The sequence below is a fragment of the Lissotriton vulgaris genome, chromosome 12 (assembly GCF_964263255.1).
Source record: "Lissotriton vulgaris chromosome 12, aLisVul1.2, whole genome shotgun sequence".
Lineage (NCBI taxonomy): Eukaryota > Metazoa > Chordata > Amphibia > Caudata > Salamandridae > Lissotriton > Lissotriton vulgaris.
The window spans coordinates 154,362,673-154,384,796 of NC_141700.1; positions in this window are offsets into that span (position 1 = coordinate 154,362,673).

The following is a 22,124-nucleotide window of genomic DNA, read 5'->3' on the forward strand; positions in this document are numbered from 1 at the left end:
AGGGTTGAAAGAAGGCATCGCAGAATTGGGAAAGGGGCTCCAACACTGAACCAATGCCCGACACAATTGGTCTCCCAGGGACCGGGGTGGTGCCCTTATGTATTTTTGGGAGGGTGTAAAAGTATGGAGTAACCGGGTCTGTTGTCACTAGAAATTCTGCTTCTTTCCTGCTGATCCACTCATTTGTTTCAGCTTCAATGACCAGAGCCATAATGGTGGTGATCAGTCGTTTAGTGGGGTCCTCCATCAGAGGTCTGTAGTGTGTAGTATTGGCCAATTGGCGTTTACATTCTCGGTCATAGTCGTCGTAGTTTTGTATGACCGTGGCTCCCCCTTTATCTGCCTGCTTTATGACAATCGAGGCATCCTTGCCTAGCAACTATCGAGGTAAGACGAGGAGATACAATCCTCCGACGCTCTCTCTTTTTCCCTCCCTTCCCTCCCTCCTCGCCCTGTTCCTTGACCCAGGCGAGCGCAAAGCTGTGCTTTCGGCGCCCGGTCTCTGACACGGCAACCCTGCCCTCAGTTAGCGGCGCTGCTTAGAAATTCACTTTTGTCCCGCGTTCCCTCTGATTTATTTACAGGCTCTCCTCGCTGGTTGCTGGCCCCACCAGGTCAGCCGAGGGGATCTATAACACGGGATCAGCGGGTAAGTGTACTGTTTGTGCCAGCTTCCACTCGGCGAGCATGACCATCCGGCGCCAATGATGTAAACACACCTCGGCACTAGTCAGTATTTACGTTTTCCACAGAGTGCCAAACGGTCACGGTTTTTTCTGTGCTCTAGCTAATTACTCAATGTGTCATCTTTGACAATATTCCCTTCACTTTACTCGAATACTGGGGGGCTCTAAACACTGATTTTTAACAGTGTTACTGACACACCAATTTTGATCTGTAGATCGGACATGGTATATGTTGACACCATGAAGCATGCCACCTATTGAGTAAGCATGTCACTCACAGGACGCAGCAACCCTCGTTCTGTCTTTTAAACTTTACTTTCTCTCACTAACAGACACACAAATACACGAACGGGGTTTGTCTATCTTTCACACCCCTTGACCACTCATTGACACCCCACTCTTTGGACCGCTTGTAGTCCCCAGGCCTTAGAGTGAACAATGTTAGTAACCACTTGTTTTGTTTCCTTCCCAGTTCCTGATAGGTCCCCAAGGAATACATTAATTCTGCGACACCGTTCAGGTCGTATTTCCGATTCCTCTGAATCCAGAGGGACCGTTAGCAATTTTATGAGCTTTATAGGTCCTGATGAATTGCCTTCAAGGCAAGAAACATGTTGACCAACTTCACACTAAGGGTTGAACAAGGATTGATCAGATAACCCATCACTCCTTAATACCCCTTATTCACTTTTAACAAAGCAGTGAGCCACACTATTAAAATTGCTTAATGGACTCTACTGACTTTTTTTTGAAATCACACTCACGCTCACAATTGCACTTTATTTAGGCCCCTTACATTCACACACCCGTTGGCAGGAAAAAAAGATCTCCATTAAAGTGTAGCCCCCCTGGGCTGCCCGACGGGCATTGCACCGCCAGCCTGCCGTAGGAGCAGGATGCCAATGATGACGCTGGACGGTCACCGGATGGGATAACAGTTGTCGTCCAACCGGTTACTTGTGTGAGGTATCCTAAACTTTCCGACAAGGGTTCACACCATGCACTTGCCCGTTCCTAACTAGTGAGAGTAATGTCATTTTGAGCCACTTCTTTGGCCCCCTCTGGGAACTCTGCACAATTTTTTGTTTACTACAATCGGGCCTTGCACACGCATCCATTAAAGTACATCTGGCGGCGATCTCAATATTCACCAGGACTCCTAAGGGTCCATCCCTGTGGGCAGACAGACCTATAAAGCAATTCCTTAAAGGTCTATACAGATCCTTCCCACGACCAAGGCTGATCCCCCCCCCCCCGTTGTGGCACCTCAATGTGGTCCTTCACCAATTAATGAAGCACCCCTTTGAACCCATCCATAGGGCAGACATGAAATTTATCTCATGGAAAACAGCCCTCCTCCTGGCTCTGACTTCTGCTAGAAGGGTCAGCGAGTTGCAGGCTCTCTCAATTCAGGATCCATTTATTCAGTTCAGAGAGGACTAAGTGATCTTAAGAACTAATCCTCGGTTTATTCCGAAAGTCCCTTCGGACTTCCACCTCAACGAACCAGTGGTCCTCAGGTCATTCTTTCCAAATCCTACCACTGTGGCAGAGAGAACTCTACATTCGTTGGATCTGAAGAGATGTCTTAAATTCTACATTGACAAAACACTTCCGAAAATCATCTCAACTCTTTGTTGCCTTTAGTAGACCACGGAAAGGCATGCCCCTGTCAAAACAAAGCATTTCAAGGTGGATTTCCTCGTCGATCACCTTTTGCCATGACAAGGCCGAACGACCTTTGGACGCAAGAGTCAAAGCTCATTCGACAAGAGCCATGTCCACGTCTGCGGCACTGTTTGCTGGAGTGCCGGTATTGGACATCTGCAGAGTAGCGGCCTGGAAGTCACCGCATACCTTCACCAGGCACTAATGCCTGGATACTGTGCTGATGAAGGATGCAGCAATGGGCCAAGCAGTGCTTCGCCATCTATTCCAGTGAGGTGAGCCTTCCGACATCCCTCCATCCTTTACTGGTATGCACATTCTTTTACTAATATTTATATGACAATGCATTTTGGTGGTTTGCAGTCGCGTGATATGTATTATCTACAGACTCATATATGATGTTCCATCAAAAATGTGCATAATATATTGCTTGCTACTCTGATTCAGGCATGTGAATCTATGAACGACACCCAAATACTGGATAAGAAATGCGTTACTTACCTGTAACTGCAGTTATCCAGTATTGGTGTCTTTCATAGATTCACATGCTCCCTTCCGCCTCCCCTGGAAGGACTCACCTATCTCTCTAACAAGTTTACGCCTACCTAGCTTGGTGAGTACAAAAATCTGAGAGACCTAGGCTCCTGACAGGAAGATTCTAGAAGGAGGTGGTAGCTGATTGGTTGGTTTCTTTACTTTGGTCCTTTTTACAAAAGGACATAGATAGGCCACTAAGGTGGGACCCTTGGGCCTACTCTAGCTTGGTCCTTTTTACAAAAGGACGTGGATAGGCAACTAAGGTGGGATCCTTAGGCCTATTTTTCTCTATGTATGTCTATAGGACATTACTTTTTTATATACCGGAGGCTCCCGTCTCGACGACGGGGAATGATTCAGGCATGTGAATCTATGAAAGACACCAATACTGGATAACTGCAGTTACAGGTAAGTAACGCATTTCTTCCTTGCTGCCATGGACCGCCTATTTAGGCTTCAGGCTCCCGCTGAGCGCCTTTGGGCCCCACAGTCCTGTGTCCAGATCCTGTTGGCCCTGCGGCTCTGCCACTGGCTCCAGCCCCGTTGCCACAGGATCCTACGCCGTTGGCTCCGGCGCCACGAGGTGCAGCGTTGCCGGCCCCGGCGCCGCCCTTGGCTCCACCCTTGGCGCCACACTGGGTGCCGTTTATCCCACCCTTACTTCGGTTTCCGGACCATTTTGTTCCGACCTGGGATCCGCATTGGAAGGCGGCACTGGTCCGACCCCAGCCGGTGCCGTTCTCCGCACCGTTTCTGACGCTGTTCGTCCCTTCTACGGCTCCGACTCTGCTGCCGCGACAGGCCCTTTCTACGCCAGGGGTGGACGAAGACTGGGAAGGGTCCGATGACCCGCTTGCCCAGCAATGTGACTCCGAGCAAGATCGGGTGGATGACTTGGAGGATGCAGGCGACCTTGATGTCTCCTCAGACCCGGGGTTCGCCTCTCCCCCGCCTACGATGGAGGAGGGTGCCTCCTACACGATGGTGCTTCGTCTGGCGGCTGAGGCCCTCAACCTTAACCTCCCCACTGTGGCCCTCAAGACCAACCTCCTCACCGAGGTGCTCCAGACGGCGTCTACTTCGTCGGAGCCGTTGCTTCCCTTTAATGACGCCCTTAGGCACTTGGTCGAGGCCAGCTACTGTGGCCTCGGTGGATAAAAACATCGCCAGACACCACAGACCGGCGCCTGGCGGCCCCGCTTTCCACTCACCCTACGCCTGAGATCCTAGTCATTCAGGCCTCGATGTCGCAGAGTGCCTTTTCCACAGCCCCGCCGGATAAGGACTCTAAAAGACTGGACCAGTTTGGGAAGCGGTTGTTCTCTTCGGCCAGCCTGGGGCTGTAGTCGGTCAACAGTGCCTGCTTGTTGGGCCGCTACTCCCACGTGGTGTGGGATGCCGTTGCTCAGGTGTTGCCTCAGTGTCCTGAAGAGGTGCAGTTTGCCTTTTCTCAGGCTATTGCTAAGTTCGCCATTCGGTGTGGGTTGGACACCGCTGACTCATTGGGCAGGGCGATTTCTATGACTGTGGCGCTGCGGCGCCACACCTGGTTGCGTTCGACTGGTTTTTCGCCCGATGTCCAGAGCTCACTCATGGACATGCCTTTTGATGGCACCCACCTGTTTGGCGACAAGGCTGACAGTGCACTGGAGCGCTTTAAGGACTTGCGGGCTACGGCCAAGTCCTTAGGTCTTTCTACTAAGAACCCGGTCACTCCTGGTTTTCATTTTTTTCGTGGCCAGGGTAGAGGCACCCAGGCACATACCTCCACCAGGCCTGTGCAGAATCTGCCTCAGCGCGGCCGTGGACGCGGATTCCGCAGGGGCGGGTCGGAGAACTAGTGTGCAGGTCAGTCTACCTCCACCCCCACCCCCGCTGTTTCCACTTGCAAACCTTCCTAATCTGAGCTTCGTGGAGCACCCCACGCCGGTGGGTGGCAGGATCCACCATCACCTCCCCCGCTGGTGCGAGATTACATCAGACAAGTGGGTGCTGCAGATAATCTGCCAAGGTTACTCCCTTTCCTTTCAGTCCTCCCCTCCAACCATGCCAACTTGGTGCCACCGCATGTCGGGAGATCATTTGGTTCTTCTCCGACAGGAAGTCACGGCCCTCCTGGCCAAGGGGGTCATTGAGTGCGTTTCTGGGCCAGAAGTAGGAAGTGGTTGTTATTCCCACTTGTGGGAGGGCAGGTTTGATAAGCCAGCGAGGAGGCTGTATATATTTACGAAAAGGAAGGTTTTTATTGTCAACAGTGGAAGTGATATGTGGTTCAGGTTGTTTTTTCTCCTGTTCTTCTCCCAAAGTGTCTTGGGTTGGACTTGAGCTTGACAGGGATGCCTACGGTGATGTTTCTGGCTCCTTCTCCTTGGTGTCAAGGTGATCTCCCCGGAGGCTCATAGGAGGGAAAAAGAGGAAGCCATCAGATATGGAGTCTGTTTATGTATGATGGACTTATACCCGTCACCACACCTTTTGTGTTGGATTGATTTCTCTTGTGCTGGTTTTTAGGGTAGTGAATGGGGGGTGGGGGCTATTTAGTGCCTAGGGAGCTTGGGGTAGTGCTCGCTGCAAAAGGGCTTTTAAACAATGGTCCCAAACAAATTAAGAGTTCGGAGCAAAAAGGACTCTTATACAATTGTCCATAAGTAAATCAAGAGGTTCAGTGAGAGAAATGAAATTATGTTGCAGGGCTCACACCACAACTACATTGGGCAAATAAGGGCTTCCCCTCCTCTTACTCGTGGCCCACCCTGTTTCCACCACCCACTTTCCGCAACTCCACTCCCTGCTCCCTCGAGCCGCTTTCACTCATCGTCTCCGCTGCAACTCTCCAGAGTTGCGGCCGCTCCCCAGCATCCCCCGGAGGACACCACCAGTCCTCACACCAGCTATCGCCAGGTTCCCCGGCTTCTCCTGGTGGTCCGGCGTCTTATCCTTAGGGTCCCGCGTCTTCTGCTTCAGGTCCTGCGTCTGCTCTGTCTTTAGAGTCCTTGCTCCCGGATCCGCTTCCCGATGTCCACGCACAGGGTCCGTCCTCACTCCTCTGCTCATCCGACTTCCTTCCTGTCGCCAGCGTGCCACCAGTCTCAGACACCTCTTCAGGAAATCGGCCTACTTTCATTGGCTCGTAGGGAGTGCTTCCTGAGTCATTTTTTGCCAATTCCGGGTTCCCATCGATGTTGGCGTCTCGCTGTAAACGAACAGGAGAGCGATATGGTTGTTGTAGTCCCCCGACAGAGTCCGGCCATTGCGCGAAACCTGTTTCCGCGAGTACATACCTGAAAGCACGACCCCTCTTGCCTACCTACAGTCACATTCTTCCCACCCGAATATCCTCTAAACGCTCTTGGAAGTATCGAATAGTAACCAGAGCAGGAACTTTAGCGGTATTGACGAAGTCCCTGAGCACAACCTTTGAATAAGAAGTTGAGCACTACAACCTGACTATATCATAGGAACCTGAGCACTACTGTCGGTTTATCTGCTATTTCCCTTAGTCACCCTAATGCTCTACTACACCGGGTGTGGTGATGGTTTTCCCCTTCTAAAAGAGTAGAACCTATCCTGGAGACCAAACCACTTACCGTCCTCTTTGTTCTCTTTTCTTCCGAGCATCCTGGGGGTTGAAGGACGTATCAGAATACCATCTGCTCCAAAGAAGACGACAAGGACTCTGAATACCACCTGTAACATTCCCTGGATAGTGTTCTTCTAAAATAAATACCACAATTGATAACCTACTAAAGCCTCCTAGTTTCTATTTCCGCCCATCCCTCCCACAGTTGGTGTCAGAAGTGGGATCGGGGGAAATGGAGGCTGTTATGAAGAAAATGGCAGACAATCAGGAACAATTAGGGAAGATCATGGAAACTTTTCTGGCAGTTGCGGAAGAAGACCGCGATAAATTACATCGCACTCTCACGGCACAGAGTACCGCTCAGGAAACCGTTATTGTCAAACTAGCCGAAACTCTTGGCCAACCCAGACCGCAAACCACCCTGCCTTCCGTAGTAATGCAGAAATATGTCGCAGGGGAAGACCCAGACTTCTATTTCTCTAATTTCGAGCGCATGGCCAGGGTGGCAGCATGGCCACAGGACAATGGGGGCAGTACTTAGGCCTGTTACTTTCTGGCGAATTACAAGCCGCTTACCAGGCAGCGAATCCGAAGACATAAAAAGAAGCATTCTCGAACGTATGGGAATAGACACTGAAACTTATAGGATCTGATTCAGACAGATCAGGGAAGGGCCCCAGGAAACCCCAAGGGCCTTATATTATAGAGTAAGAGATTTAGCAGATAGATGGCTAAAACCAGCAAGTGCAACAAAGGAGGAAATTATGGAGAAGGTTTATCTTGAACAATACCTAACCTCCTTACATCCTCCTATCCAGAAATGGGTCAGGCAACATACACGACTAACCCTGGAAAATGCAGTTGAAATAGTTAATGCGTTTAACCGGGCACAAGAAAGTCAAAAAGGAAGAGAAGATGGTTCATGGAAACACCCAGACCGGGGCACTTCTACTCAGGCGGTTAGACCTTTACCCCCCAAGAAACCTGAAACTGTGACCCTTGCACCCGGACCTTTACCTGTTGTACCGAGACCGCCTATTCCCCAAGGGCCTCAATGTTACCACTGTGGGGCATATGGACACATTGCACGAAATTGTCCCCAAAAAGAAGAACCAATGGAGATGGGGCTAACTCGATCGTATCTCTGTCAGACCGAAGAAAACGACCCACTGCCCTATCACCGACAAGTGTCTGTCAATGGAGAACCCAGAGACGCCCTAATAGATACAGGATGTCTCCAAACGGTAATGCAATCCCAAACTCTCCCTGGGGGTGTCACAGAAACCCAGGGAACTGTAAATATTATTTGTGTACACTGGGATCAAAAACTATACCTCACCACCAAGGTTAAAGTACAGTACAATCCCCACATAGACCCTGTGCAGATGGATGTAGGACTCATACCTAAGTTACCAGAACCCTTTATCCTGGGAAGGGATTACCCATATTTAGACGATATATTGAAAGAGAGAAAAACCAGCTTAGATGAGTGGAGAGAAACAGCACCTTTTTCCTTCCTAACAGATCAGGAATGGCCAGCTTCCAAACAGAAGAAAAGCAAAAATCAAAAAAAGAAAGAGAAGCGTGAATGGACACATGTAGCTTGACTAAAAAGGGTGATGACTGTCTTTGGGAACATGACCAGCAATTCCATGTAGCCCAAAGAGAAGACCCCACATTAAGAGAAGCATGGAACAAAGCAGTGGAAGTCGAGGACCCCCAAAACGTAGGTGCCCAATTTTTGAAAATAAAAGGCTTGTTATACAGGAAAGGAGGGAGAGACCAGAAACCCCAGTTGTTGGTACCCCAACCCTTTAGGGAGAAAATTCTCTTTTTAGCCCACAGTCATCTTTTAGGAGGACACTTTGGCGGGGAGAAAACGGAGAGCACTATCCTAGCCCAATTCTACTGGCCAGGAATATACCATCAAGTTAGGAAATATTGTCAGTAATGTCCCATTTGCCAGAAAAACAGTAGATATAAACCCCCTCCAGCCCCTCTTCATCCTCTCCCGATAATTGATGAGCCTTTTTCCCCGAGTTGGGATGGACCTCATCGGTCCTCTATTACCCTCTCGCAGTGGTTGCAGATATGTGTTGGTCATTGTTGATTATGCAACCAGATTCCCAGAAGCCTTTCCATTACGCCACCCTAATACCACCCAAATTGCAAAAGCAATGATTACCTTATTCTCAAGGGTTGGATTTCCCAAGGAGGTTATCACAGACCAGGGGACACCTTTTGTCTCCAAAATTATGAGACCGGCCTGTCAACAACTCCAGATCAAACAAATCCGCACTGCGACCTATCATTCGCAAACGGATGGACTTGTGGAAAGATATAATGCCACACTCAAAACGACCTTAAAGTTGTTAGACCTAGAATATCGGAAATGAGAAGACATGTTGCCTTTAGCTCTTTTCGCAATACGGTGCCAACCCCAGAAAAGCACAGGGTATTCCCCCTTTGAACTCCTGTATGGCAGACAACCCCGTACCTTATTAGATATGATCCGAGAAGCTTGGGAAGAAGAAAAGAAAGGAGCTAAAGATTTAACAGAGTACGTATGGAGTCTAAAGACTCATTTAGCACAAGTCCGAAGCATAGTCAGAAATCATATGGAAAAGGCACAGGACAGTCAGAAAAGACAGTACGATATAAAAACCTCAGAGAGAACACTGAAAATAGGTGATATGGTCCTACTCATGATGCCCAGTTCCGAACATAAATTAATAGGACAATGGCAAGGACCTTTCAAAGTCACAGAGAGAGTAACACCAGTCACATATCGCCTTGAATTAGATCCCAAGAACAAAAGGAACACCCAGATATACCATGTAAATCTATTGAAAAAATGGTTAGGTCCTATTCCTACATTAGTCGCTAACTCAGAGAAGTCCCTTCCTTTGTTCCATCAGAGCATAGATAGTGACCTATCCCCATGCCTACGATAGGACCTTTGTGAAAAACTCTCTTACCTACAGGAGGTGTTTTCCCTAACTCCCGGAAAGACCTCTTTGGTACAGCATGAAATCCACACAATTCCTGGGAAAAGAGTCCGGTTACGTCCTTATCGGTTACCGGAAGCAAGACGAGAAGCCATAGAACAAGAAGTCCAACAAATGCTCAAAATGGGGATCATTGAACCATCTCATAGTGAGTGGAACTCCCCCATAGTTATAGTACCAAAGCCTGACGGGTCAATCCGTTTTTGCATTGATTTCCGCGAGGTCAATAAGGTATCGAGATTTGATGCACACCCTCTTCCCAGAGTCGATGAGATGGTGGAAAAATTGTGTAGAGCACAGTATATCAGCACGTTAGATCTGTGTAAGGGTTATTGGCAGGTCCCTCTCAGAGCACAGGACAGGGAAAAGACAGCCTTCTCTACTCCTGGTGGTTTGTATCACTTCTTTGTATTACCTTTCGGCTTACATGGGGCTCCTGCCACCTTTCAGAGATTAATGAATCAGGTCCTCAGACCCTGTAGCAGTTTTGCAGCTGCCTATCTTGACGATATCATCATATACAGTAATTCTTGGGAGGAACATGTGGATCATCTCCGGAAAGTGATACAGGCCGAAAAAGAGGGAGGGTTGACTATAAATCCAGCGAAAAGTCATCTGGCTGGAAGATCGGTTAAATATCTAGCGTAAGTCCTAGGAGAGGGGTTCATCAGACCACAGGAAGAAAAAGTAGCCACCATAGCCCAGTTGTCCTTTCCATGCACAAAGAAAGATCTAAGAGCCTTTCTCTGTATTCTAGGATATTAGACGGTTCATTCCCTCTTTTTCCCCAGACAGCAGCACCCCTCACTGATCTCCTTAGAAAGGACAGGAGAACTGAGAGAGAACTACAGAACCCTACAATAGAGAGGCAACAAGCATTTCAGAGTTTGGAACAAGCTCTGATAACGAAGCCGGTACTGCTCAGTCCTGACTACACAAAGCCCTTTGTGATACAGACGGCCACGTCTGAATACGGGCTGTAAGCGGTGTTGTCCCAACAAGACCCATTAGGACAGGAAAAACCAGTCATGTACATAAGCAGGAAACTATATCCCTGAGAAAGAAACTATGCTGTAATTGAGAAAGATTTAACAACAAGGGGTGGTGATGGACAGAGTTTCTGAATTAAGCAGAATACTCTCACCCAGTCAAGAGATCAGGGCTAGATCCAACACCGTTTTTAGCTCACTGCATCATCCCAGCTCAGAACCTGGCTACATGCAAATTAGTCTGTTCCTGTCCCAGTGCATGATGGGAACAGGGCAAACCAAACTACCAAGCCAATTCTTACACTGGGAAGGAAACAAGCTCCCGGGGACCGGTTTCTGGCATTTCAGCCGTCGTCGGCCCGGCTTGCTTGAATCCTGATGGTGCAATGAGCAAGGGACTCACATCTGAGTATACCCTTCCACGCTTAGGGTGGACACAATATTTAACAACAAGGGGTGGTGATGGACAGAGTTTCTGAATTAAGCAGAATACTCTCACCCAGTCAAGAGATCAGGGCTAGATCCAACACCGTTTTTTAGCTCACTGCACCATCCCAGCTCAGAACCTGGCTATATGCAAATTAGTCTGTTCCTGTCCCAGTGCATGATGGGAACAGGGCAAACCAAACTACCAAGCCAATTCTTACACTGGGAAGGAAACAAGCTCCCGGGGACCGGTTTCTGGCATTTCAGCCGTCGTCGGCCCGGCTTGCTTGAATCCTGATGGTGCAATGAGCAAGGGACTCACATCTGAGTATACCCTTCCACGCTTAGGGTGGACAAAATATTTGAAACAAAAGAGAGAAGACCAGGTCAAGGTGGTGTACTGATTTGGAAGGTGCGTGGGAGTCTTTTTCACATTGTGTCCATTTGACTCCCACGCACCTTCCAAATCAGTACACCACCTTGACCTGGTCTTCTCTCTTTTGTTTCATGTTGCTATTAGGGGCATGAGTAGACAGGTCGTAAAATTATTCCCCCTTTTTTGACCCTCCGCACATTTGTATTGACTGGACAAAATATTTAACAACAAGGGGTGGTGATGGACAGAGTTTCTGAATTAAGCAGAATACTCTCACCCAGTCAAGAGATCAGGGCTAGATCCAACACCGTTTTTTAGCTCACTGCACCATCCCAGCTCAGAACCTGGCTATATGCAAAAGGGACAGACTGATTTGCATATAGCCAGGTTCTGAGCTGGGATGGTGCAGTGAGATAAATAACGGTGATGGATCAACCCCTGATCTTTTGGACTGGGTAAGAGTGGTCTGCTTAATTCAGACACTCTGTTCATCACCACCCCCTTTTCTGAATCGTAATTGAGAAAGAAGCCTTAGCAATCAAGTGGGCTATCAAATCCCTAAAATACTATCTAGAGGGCCGAGAATTCGTCCTTTATACGGATCATGCACCCCTGGAGTGGCTTGCACGCAATAAGGGACTCAATGACCGAATTCTCAGGTGGTTCCTTGCCTTACAACCATACAGATTCAACACTTTCCATCGGAAGGGCCAAGCTCAAACCAATGCTGACTTCTTGTCCAGATATCCGATGGAACCCTTTCTTGTAAACAAGAAACTAAGGGAAAGGGGATGTCGGAAGGGAACAAGCGAACGTGAGGTGAACACGACACCCCTCCTGCCTTACACCGAGGGAATCACTTGGGAGAGAGAGGCACCATTCAAACACCTGGGTAATTCATGGTCCGGGTCTTTGTTACAGGAAGTTGGAGGCGGGACCAAGAGGCACGACCAATCCAGAGACAGCCCGGAAGAGAAAAAGGCAGAACAGGACGTCAACGTCTTCGTCGAGAGAACCGGAAGAGAAGAGGAAGGAGGAGCTACGCGAGGAAGCGGAGAGACGGGAACTGAAGAAGCACCAGAGCGAGACGCGGAACCAGAGGCCTTCATGGACGAAAGCGGAGGAGTGGTCTGAGGAGTGGTGGATACCATCCTCCCCCCAGGAGGGCGCAACAGCCGCCGTGACTCAGGAGAGTTACGGCTCGGACGGTGAGTGGCCTTGTACATGGGGTAGAACCGACTAGTCGGGAGGGAAGCGGGAGGACTGAGTGGGAGCGGGGAGGTCAGGAGAGGTGTAAAGCACTGCCATAAGCGCCATACCTGAAAGCACGACCCCTCTTGCCTACCTACAGTCACATTCTTCCCACCTGAATATCCTCTAAACGCTCTTGGAAGTATTGAATAGTAACCAGAGCAGGAACTTTAGCGGTATTGACGAAGTCCCTGAGCACAACCTTTTAATGAGAAGTTGAGCACTACCACCTGACTATATCATAGAAACCTGAGCACTACTGTCGGTTTATCTGCTATTTCCCTTAGTCACCCTAATGCTCTACTACACAGGGTGTGGTGATGGTTTTCCCATTCTAAAAGAGTAGAACCTATCCTGGAGACCAAACCACTTACCGGCCTCTTTGTTCTCTTTTCTTCCGAGCATCCTGGGGGTTGAAGGACATATCAGAATACCATTGGCTCCAAAGAAGACGACAAGGACTCTGAATACCACCTGTAACATTCCCTGGATAGTGTTATTCTAAAATAAATACCACAATTGATAACCTACTAAAGCCTCCTAGTTTCTATTTCCGCCCATCCCTCCCACACTTAACAACAGTTCTGGGTGGATGATCAGCTCTTTGTTGGCTACGTGGGCGCCTAGAAATGTCGGGCTGTGCACAAACTGACCATTTCCCAGTGGGTCGTTCTGTGCATCAAAGCATGTTACTCCTTGGCCAAGAAGGATCCTCCTGTGGAGTTGCGTGCCCATTCGACCAGGGCGTTCCCTTGCAGGACATTTGTCAGGCAGCTACTTGGGCCTCGCTGCACACATTTACAAAGCACTACTACCTTCACAGTCAGATCCGGAGAGACGTCTTCTTTGGCCATTCTGTGCTCCGTGACTTTCTGATGTAATCCTGTTCGCAGACCAACCTCCGGGGTTGGTATCGCTAGGGTATCTATTCTAAGGTAAGGAATTTATCACTAACGTGTCCCTTACTCTTCGGCTCCAACGGGAGCCCTTGCGGTGGTTCTCTCAATGGGGAAAGCTCTTGGACTCCTCCTAGCCCTCCAGCAGCGTTTCTTCCTGTTCCCGGGCCTACGGTGACATCTGAGGCCAGGGAACCAATCAGGAGACTAGCGCGAAGGGGGCTCGGCCTCAGCGGCCAATTGTGGGACAGGCCAGGTGGGCGCGGTGGCTGCAGCCAATGGCTGCGCGGCGCCGGACTGGGGCGTGGCCGGAGACGCCGCGTCCCCAGCCACGTGATGCAGGAGACTGCTTCGGCAGGCCTAGCAAGGCCTAGTGCTGCCTACCCTGGTGCAGCGGCGGCCTTCTCCTGGCTCCGAGGGCCGCGGGGGTGACGCAGACAGCTCCGGGCCGTGGCGGTGAGTGTAGTCTTGCAACAGCGCTTTTCCGCCTCGGCGCTTCTGGGGCAGGGACGCCACGAGGCAGGCCAGCGCTCCCTCTCTCAGGGCACAGCGCAATGAAGTGGATGGCGTTGGGTGATGTCAGCGCCCCGGGGGCCACAGCAGTCCTGGGGCACAGCGTGATAGCAGGCAGGGGCGGCGCTGGAGGATTACAGAGCCTCGAGGCACAGGAGTCACGGAGCACAGCGGTAGAATGCACAACAGCAGTTCTTGGGGCCACAGCGCTAGGAAGGGCGAGCGCTTGGAAGGGCAGCTCAGTTCAGTTCAGTTTTGGTAGTTTAACTGTTCAGGCAAGGCAGGACAGGCCACACGACGGTGGCAGAGCAGCAAAGGGGGCACAGGTTAAGTCACGGGCGCAGAGCTTACACAGCGCCAGTACCTGGTTGAAATCCAGTAGTCCTGTGAGCAGGCATAAGTCCTTCTTGGTACTGGTTGGTTCCTGCACCCTTGGTAGGTAGATTCTTGAGGGGGGGTTGAGTTGGTGGCTGAAGGCAGATGGGTCCTTGTAGGTCGCTGCAGGTGGTCCCTGGGTTCCCCTCCCGCTGGTCCAGATCAGTGGGCTAGGTCAGAGTCCCTTACACAGCTTGGAAGGCAGCACCTAAGCCCTGTCACTCCCAGTGGTATAGGTCCCCCTCTAGGCCCTACCGTCTAAGTCTCCTGCGTAGGTTCCCCCAGGTCAGTAATGCCCCAACTGACTAAAAACTTTCCCAACTTTCCCTCCTTTCCTTAAGTATACCCAGGTCAGGTGACCACTCTCTAAGGCGGCAAAAGCAGACCCCTACCCTGTTCTGGAAGGTTCCAGGTGCTTCCCTAGGCTAGCTATGGAAGAAAAAGGCGGGCTGGTGTTGCAACAGTATCTAGGGTCCCAGCCAGCTACTGGCAACTAGGGTGCTACTAAAAAGACCACTCTGCAGTAGCAGGGGCCAGTGGCAGCCATATTGGAAGAAGAGAGCACCTGCACCTTAGCATTGATTAGCAATGGGAAGGCGCTCCGAGACCTAAGGCCAACGAGAAAGAGGGTGGGAAAAAATAGGGCAAGGGCGAAAAAACAGGGAAAGACCACCCTAGGGCTGACAGGTCCAACATGCGTTCCCCCCCCCCAGCCGAAAGTGGGGAGAGCTACCCAACCTCTAGGGAGTTCTCGTCACTAAGGCGGAAAAACCGGGAGAGACCGTCAGCATTGGCATGGTCAACTCCGGTCCGATGTTCCACCCGAAAGTCCATCTCCTGTAGGGAAATGGACCACCTTAGCAACTTTGGATTCTCGCCTCTCATTTGCATGAGCCAGCGAAAGGGTCGGTGGTCTGTCTGAATGAGAAAGTGAGAACCAAAGAGGTATGGCCTCAACTTCTTCAGGGCCCAGACCACAGCGAAGGCTTCTCGCTCGATCGTACTCCACCGTTGTTCCCTGGGGAGGAGCCTTCTGGAAATAAAGGACACAGGTTGGTCTTGGCCGTCGTTGTTCAGTTGCAAGAGCGCAGCGCCTATGCCATGCTCAGAGGCATCCGTCTGCACGATGAATTCTTTCGAGAAATCCGGTGTTGCCAGCACCGGAGCGGTGCACATTGCGTGATTCAGTGTCTCGAATGCCTCTTGGCAAGCAGCCGTCCAGATCACTTTTCGTGGCTGCATTTTGGACGTCAACTCAGTCCAGGGGGCTACGATGGTACCATACCCCTTGACAAACAGGCAGTAATATTCAGTGAGGCCGAGGAAAGCTCAGACCTCAGTTTGGGTTTTGGGGAGCTCCCAGGCCATGATGGTCTCAATTTTGGCCTTGAGGGGTTGCACCTCACCCCCGCCCACCAGGTGTTCCAGGTAGACGACAGATCCCTATCCAATCTGGCACCTGCTAGCCTTGATGGTCAGGCCAGCACGTTGCAGAGCCTGTAGCACCTCCTGGAGATTCTTCAGATGGTCCTCCCAGGTGCTACTGAAGACAGCTATGTCGTCCAGGTACGCCGCTGAGAAGGACTCCAGGCCAGACAGCACCTGGTTCACCAACCGCTGGAAGGTGGCCGGAGCATTCTTGAGCCCAAAGGGCATCACTCTAAATTGAAAGTGGCCCTCGGGGGTGGAGAACACTGTTTTCTCCTTGGCTCCGTCGGCCATGGCAATCTGCCAGTACCCCGATGTTAGGTCGATGGTACTGAGGTACCGGGCTGCTCCCAGCCGGTCGATCAACTCATCCGCCCGTGGGATCGGGTGAGCATCTGTTTTGGTGACAGAATTCAGACCTCGATAATCCACACAGAACCGAATTTCTGGTGTGGTGCCCGGTGGGGCCGCTTTCGGCACCAACACTACCGGACTAGCCCAAGGGCTGCTGGAAGGTTCGATCACTCCCAGCTCCAGCATTTTGGCCACCTCACCCTGGATGCTGTTCTTGACTTTATCGGACAGCCGGTAAGACTTGGTTTTTACAGGTGGGCTGTCCCCTGTGTCCACATCATGGGTACACAGATGTGTGATTCCAGGCGTGAGGAAGAACAACGAGGCGTACTGCTCCAACACCTGGCAGCAGTCCCTCTGTTGCTCTGGGGTCAAGGACTGGGAGAGGGCCACTCCCTCCACCGATCCATCCTTCTCCTGGACCGCCAGAAGGTCAGGAAGAGGCTCACTCTCTTCCTCCTCGCTCCCATCTGTCACCATGAGGAGAGCAAGCTCAGATCGCTCATGGTGCGGCTTCAGGCGGTTGACGTGGAACACCGGATGGGGCTGACGGGGGTCTTCAAATAAACGAAATAGCTAGTCTGGCCTCGTCTCTCCACAATTTTGTACGGACCAGTCCACCGGTCCTGGAGGGTACTAAGCTCCCCAGGCTCCATGACCCACACCTGTCCAGCGTTCAACTTCACCGTCCGAGTGTTGCGGTCATACCACTCCTTCATGACGGCTTGACTAGCCTCCAAGTTGTCTGAGGCTTCCTTCCACAGCTTGGCCATCTGGCTGCAGAATGCCAGCATGTAGCTGACTACATTACGGGGAAGCTTCTTCGAAGTCTTCTCCCACCCCTCCTTCACAAGGCTGAGGGGCCCCCTAACGGGGTGGCCATAGAGCAGCTCAAAGGGGCTGAACCCGAATCCCTTCTGTGGCACCTCGCGGTATGAAAACAGCAGGCAAGGGAGGAGGAAGTCCCACTTCCGCCTCAAGTCCTCTGGCAGGCTCCGGATCATCCCCTTCAGAGTCTTGTTAAAGCACTCTACGAGCCCGTTAGTCTGTGGGTGGTAAGGAGTGGAGAACCGATAGGTCACTCCGCACTCCTTCCACATGGCCTGCATGTAGGCCGACATGAAATTCGTGCCCCTATCTGACACCACGACCTTGGGGAATCCCACTCGGGTAAAAAACCCCATCAGGGCCTGCGCCACCACTGGTGCAGTGACGGTCCTCAGAGGAATAGCCTCTGGATACCGGGTGGCGTGGTCCACTAACACTAAAATGAACCGGTGTCCCAAAGAGGTCTGAGGGTCCATCAGCCCAACAATGTCAATGCCGACCCACTCAAAAGGGGTCCTGACAACCGGGAGCGGTTCCAAAGGGACCTTCACCTTAGTCCCAGTCTTGCCACTCGCCTGGCAAGTCTTGCAATAGGTGTCGGAGTCAACTCTCATCCTGGGCCAATAAAAATGGCGGACCAACCGTGCTTAGGTTTTGTCCTGACCCAGGTGTCCAGCTAATGGTATTTCATGTGCTAATTCCAATAGGAAGGCCCGGTAGCATTGGGGGACCACTAAGGCCCTGGAGGATCCATGCACTGGAACCTTAGGCTCACTGTAGAGGAGGCCATCCTCCCAGTACACATGGTAACTGCCGGTCTCTTGGTTGATCGCTTGGGCTTCGGCCTGCCGCCGCATGCCTTCAAGCGTGGGGCACTCTCTCTGCGCCCGACAGAATTCCGCCCGGGTAGGCCCTCCTTCCACATGCCACTCGGCAAGGGTCAGCAATTCCCTAACGGGAACAACATCCACCTCCGCGGGCTCCCCATCCATCACACGGGGAGTGTCCTCCACAACATGATCTTCTTGACCAGCATTGGGTTGGGCCGTAGTTTTAGGCTCCAACCTGGGTTGAGTCCCTTGGACAGCCATGGGCAGCCATGAAATGAAAATAAATTTATTAAGCGCGATTGCTGCCCAGGGGCGTCCAAGCGCTGAGTTGTGCTGAGGCGGAGTAACCAGGAACGGAAGAGTTAAGACACGAAGGATTCAGCAAACAGTAGCGTCTTCAAGTTTTTCCGGAATGAAAGCAGATTAGAATTCGATCGGAGTGAGAGGGGAAGGGCGTTCCAGCGTTTGGCCGCGTTTAGAGAGAACAGCCTGCCACCCGACCTGGCTCTCTTCACTCTGGGTACAACAGCAAGGAAGGCTTCCATCGACCTAAGATTCCTGTTTGGGTGATAGGGGGTTACAAGGTCGTTGTTGATGGGTGGGCCTGTTTTCCAAAAGGCATGATGTGCCAAGCATAACGCCTTGAATGCTACTCTCTGCCTCACTGGCAGCCAGTGGAGACTCTTCAGAGCAGGTCTGGCTGACTGGGAGCGTGGAATCTGTAGCAGGGTACGGGCTGCACAGTTTTGCACGATCTGTAATTTCCGAAGGGTCATTTCGGGAGCCCCAACATACAGGGCATTATTTGAGTCTAGGCGAGACTGAATGAGGCCCTGTACCGCCACCTTTCTAGCTTCTAGCGGTAGAAGTGGAAGGATCTTTCTAAGAATTCTTAGTAGGCCGAAACATGTGGCGGACAACTTCGTGGCCTGGGTGGTAAACGAGAGTTTGTTATCCAGCCACACTCCTAGGCTCTTAACACTTTCCTTGGGGGTGGGGGGGGGACCCAGAGTGCAGGGCCATAGAGAGGTGAAGGGTACTGGGGGGGTTGGGCCTAGGAGCATTAACTCCGTCTTGTCCCCATTTAGTTTTAGGGAGGAGGAGGTCATCCATCCCTTGACATCCTCTAAGCATTTTAGCAGATCTGCCGGGCATTGCCTGTTGTTGCTAGCGGCCAATGAGACCACTAGTTGAGTGTCGTCGGCGTATGACACAATTTTGATGCCATACGGTTCGACGACACCCGCCAGCGGCCTCATGTAAACGTTGAACAGCACAGGGCTCAGGGAAGAGCCCTGTGGTACTCCACAGCTGAGGGTTTTCCTGGAGGACCTTGTCTCGCCATCAAAGATCCGAAAGGATCTGTCAGACAGGAAGGACTCAAACCACCTTAGAGCGTCGCCAGATACTCCGATGTCATGGAGACGGTTCAGCAAGGTGTTGTGGCTGACCGTATCGAATGCGGCACTTAGACCTCGTGACCACGCAAGTACATCCTGGTAACTCCAGCATCTCAGTGTGGGCTTTAAACTCCACTTCCTAACAAGGCGGTATGTTCTAGGTCGTTCCCGAGCAGACACTCCACTGGCAAGGCAGGGCTTACAGCAACTCTCAACGGGCCTTTAACTCCTCCCCACTCAAAGGGAACCTGAGGCACAGGATAGTGACTCAGACTGCCGTCAGCCAACACAGCCGGATGGAATAAGTCAGGGATCACTTGCTCAGGGGACACCTGCCGCCTCACCACCGTTGACATGCTGGCACTCGTGTCCCTCAGAACCTCCACCTCCTGTCCGTTAACCCGCACCCTCTGCTGGTATTTAGCAGTGTTTGATGGTAAGGGCGTCACTGGGACCATCTCTCTATCCCCGAGTGAAACCAGGATCAGGCCTGTCCACTCCCCTTCCTTATCTAGGGGCAACTCCGTCCCAAGCGCTACACTAGCCACCCCGGGACTCTTACCACCTGTGGGGGCTGGGGGTCTCTAGCGATACTGGGGATCCCCCCTGTAGTGTCCAACCTCCCCACATTCGTAGCACCGGACAGTTCTTGGCTGCTGACTCTTGTCAGGGTAAGTGAGCTTTCATGAACTAGATGGAGGTGGGGTACCTACTTCTTTTCCAAACTGTCTATTTTGTGTGCCTCGTGAGAACTCCTTTTTATCTCTCCCCCCCCCCCCCCCCCCTCTCTCTTCTGGGGGAAACCCTGTCCGCCCTTCGGGTCATCTCCCCCAGGGCCCTTGTGAGACACCCGGGTGCTGACCCAAGTATCCGCCTCCTCTGCAAGGTCACGAGGATAGGTCAGCTTGCGGTCCACCAGATGTTGGCGCAGCTCCGGAAAACACTTATCCAAGAGGTTCTCTCTCAAAAATAGGTTGTACAGGCCCTCATAATCATGCACCTCGCTGCCACGCACCCAACCATCCAGAGCCTTACGGGCATAATCCAAAAAATCACCCCGTTATGCGTGAGCAGCTTATGGCTGCCACGGTACCTATGGCGATACCTTTCTGGGTGGAGGCCAAACTTCTTAAGTAGCGCCTCCTTCATGGGGGGATATCTAAATTGGTCCGCCTTATCTAAGTTCAGGAGGGTGTCCCTTACTTTGGGAGGTATGTATCGGTACAGGCCACCTCCCCAGTAGCCCTCAGGCACCCCATGGGCTGTCAAGGCCACCTATTACGCCTCCAACCACTTGGCGATGTCATCCCCCACAGTGTAACTCACTATCACCTCTTTGGGTAAATAAAACTTAGGCCAATGTGGAGCCTCTAGTACGCTGCCACCATTAGGGTTCCCTGGTGCACCTTACTGCAATGCTTGCAGCTCCAACTCCTTAAGCTGAAGCTTGTGCCCCAGCTTCTTCTCCTCCATTGCAAACCTTCTATCTTCCCTTTCTCTCTCCCTCTCTTGGTCTAGCTTGGCAAGCTCCCATTTCAATCGCCTCTCTTTCATCCTGTCCTCATACTCCTCTGACGACGCACTCCTCCTAGATACACTACTACCTGCCCCGGAACATCTTACTGGCAACACATTTTCACTCACCACAGTATTCAGTAGATCTAGCTCTTCTGGAGCGCCTGCCTTCCCTTGTGCGCCCTGCCCCTCCTGTCCCCCATCCCCTCTATCCTCTGGGTGGGCCCTTACCCATGCCCCCAAGGCTTTACGGAGCTCCTCCTTCGCAGCTCTCCGCCCAACAGGCACCCCCATCCCCTGACAGAATTCCCTCAGCTGCACCACTGTATACTCTTCAAGGTTGGCTAGCTGGAACTCCATTTTGACAACTGGGGACCCAGATAAATCAAAGGAAAGACACTAGGACGTAGGTAACAGTTTCAGGTCAAAACAGGACTCTGCACACTCAGCTTAGACAGTGGGGGTCAATTGATTAGGCTTGCGTACACAATAGGTGTCTAGTCTAATTGCGGCGCACTCTGTCTCACTGGAGGGTGCTGTATAGCCACAGGTCCATAGCCCACCGCTCGCCAACAATGTAAGAATTGGGGTCACCAATTCCACAGGGGGTAGCTTGGCGCGAGCAGGTAGGCACCCGAAAGCTTAGGTGTAAAGTGACCATACAGCACACACATCCACTGAGCCAGTAAGCGCACACAATAACTGACACCACACCAGTGAGGTTGATTAAAAATCAATAAGCTTTTATCTAGAATCAAAATCAAAGATGGCAAATCATTGAGGGCAATTAATAATCAAGGTAGCAATGGAAACATTTCATTGTGTAACTAAAGGCATTCAGGAAACACTGCATTAGGCAGGAGCATAAAACACTTCACTATGCAGGAGTAAAACATTTTATTGAGGATCAGGCAACATCTCCTTATGCAAGAGAGCAAACATCTCATTAGGTAAAGCAACCATTTCCTTATATAACTGTAGGCCTTGAGCCAATATTTCCTTCTGCAGGAATAAACATTTCATTACTATCTTCAAGCAGGAATACACTTTCCCTTGCCCAGGAACCAACATGTCATTATGCGAGGTTGAACAGTTAGGACTCAGGTAATACTCTGTTATATAAACTTTTCAGAACATTTCAACCTTTCCCTTCCCCTAACCAGGGGTTAATTCTAAAAACTAACAGTCACTGAGGGCCTAACTAATGTCCGGGCCCAGTTCAGGGGACTCCCTCAGCACCACTGAGGCCAACGGGCCCTCACAACCGTTTCTCCCCCGGGGAGGGGTGGCCACGGGGCTCCCTCTTCGCTCTTCGGGGGCCCTGCTCTTCCTCCTGGCCTCCCGCCCTCCTCCCCGGGGAGTTACCTTACTCTTCGGCACCAACGGGAGCCCTTGCGGTGGTTCTCTCAATGGGGAGGGCTCTCGGTCTCCTCCGAGCCATCTAGCAGCGTTTCTTCCTGTTCC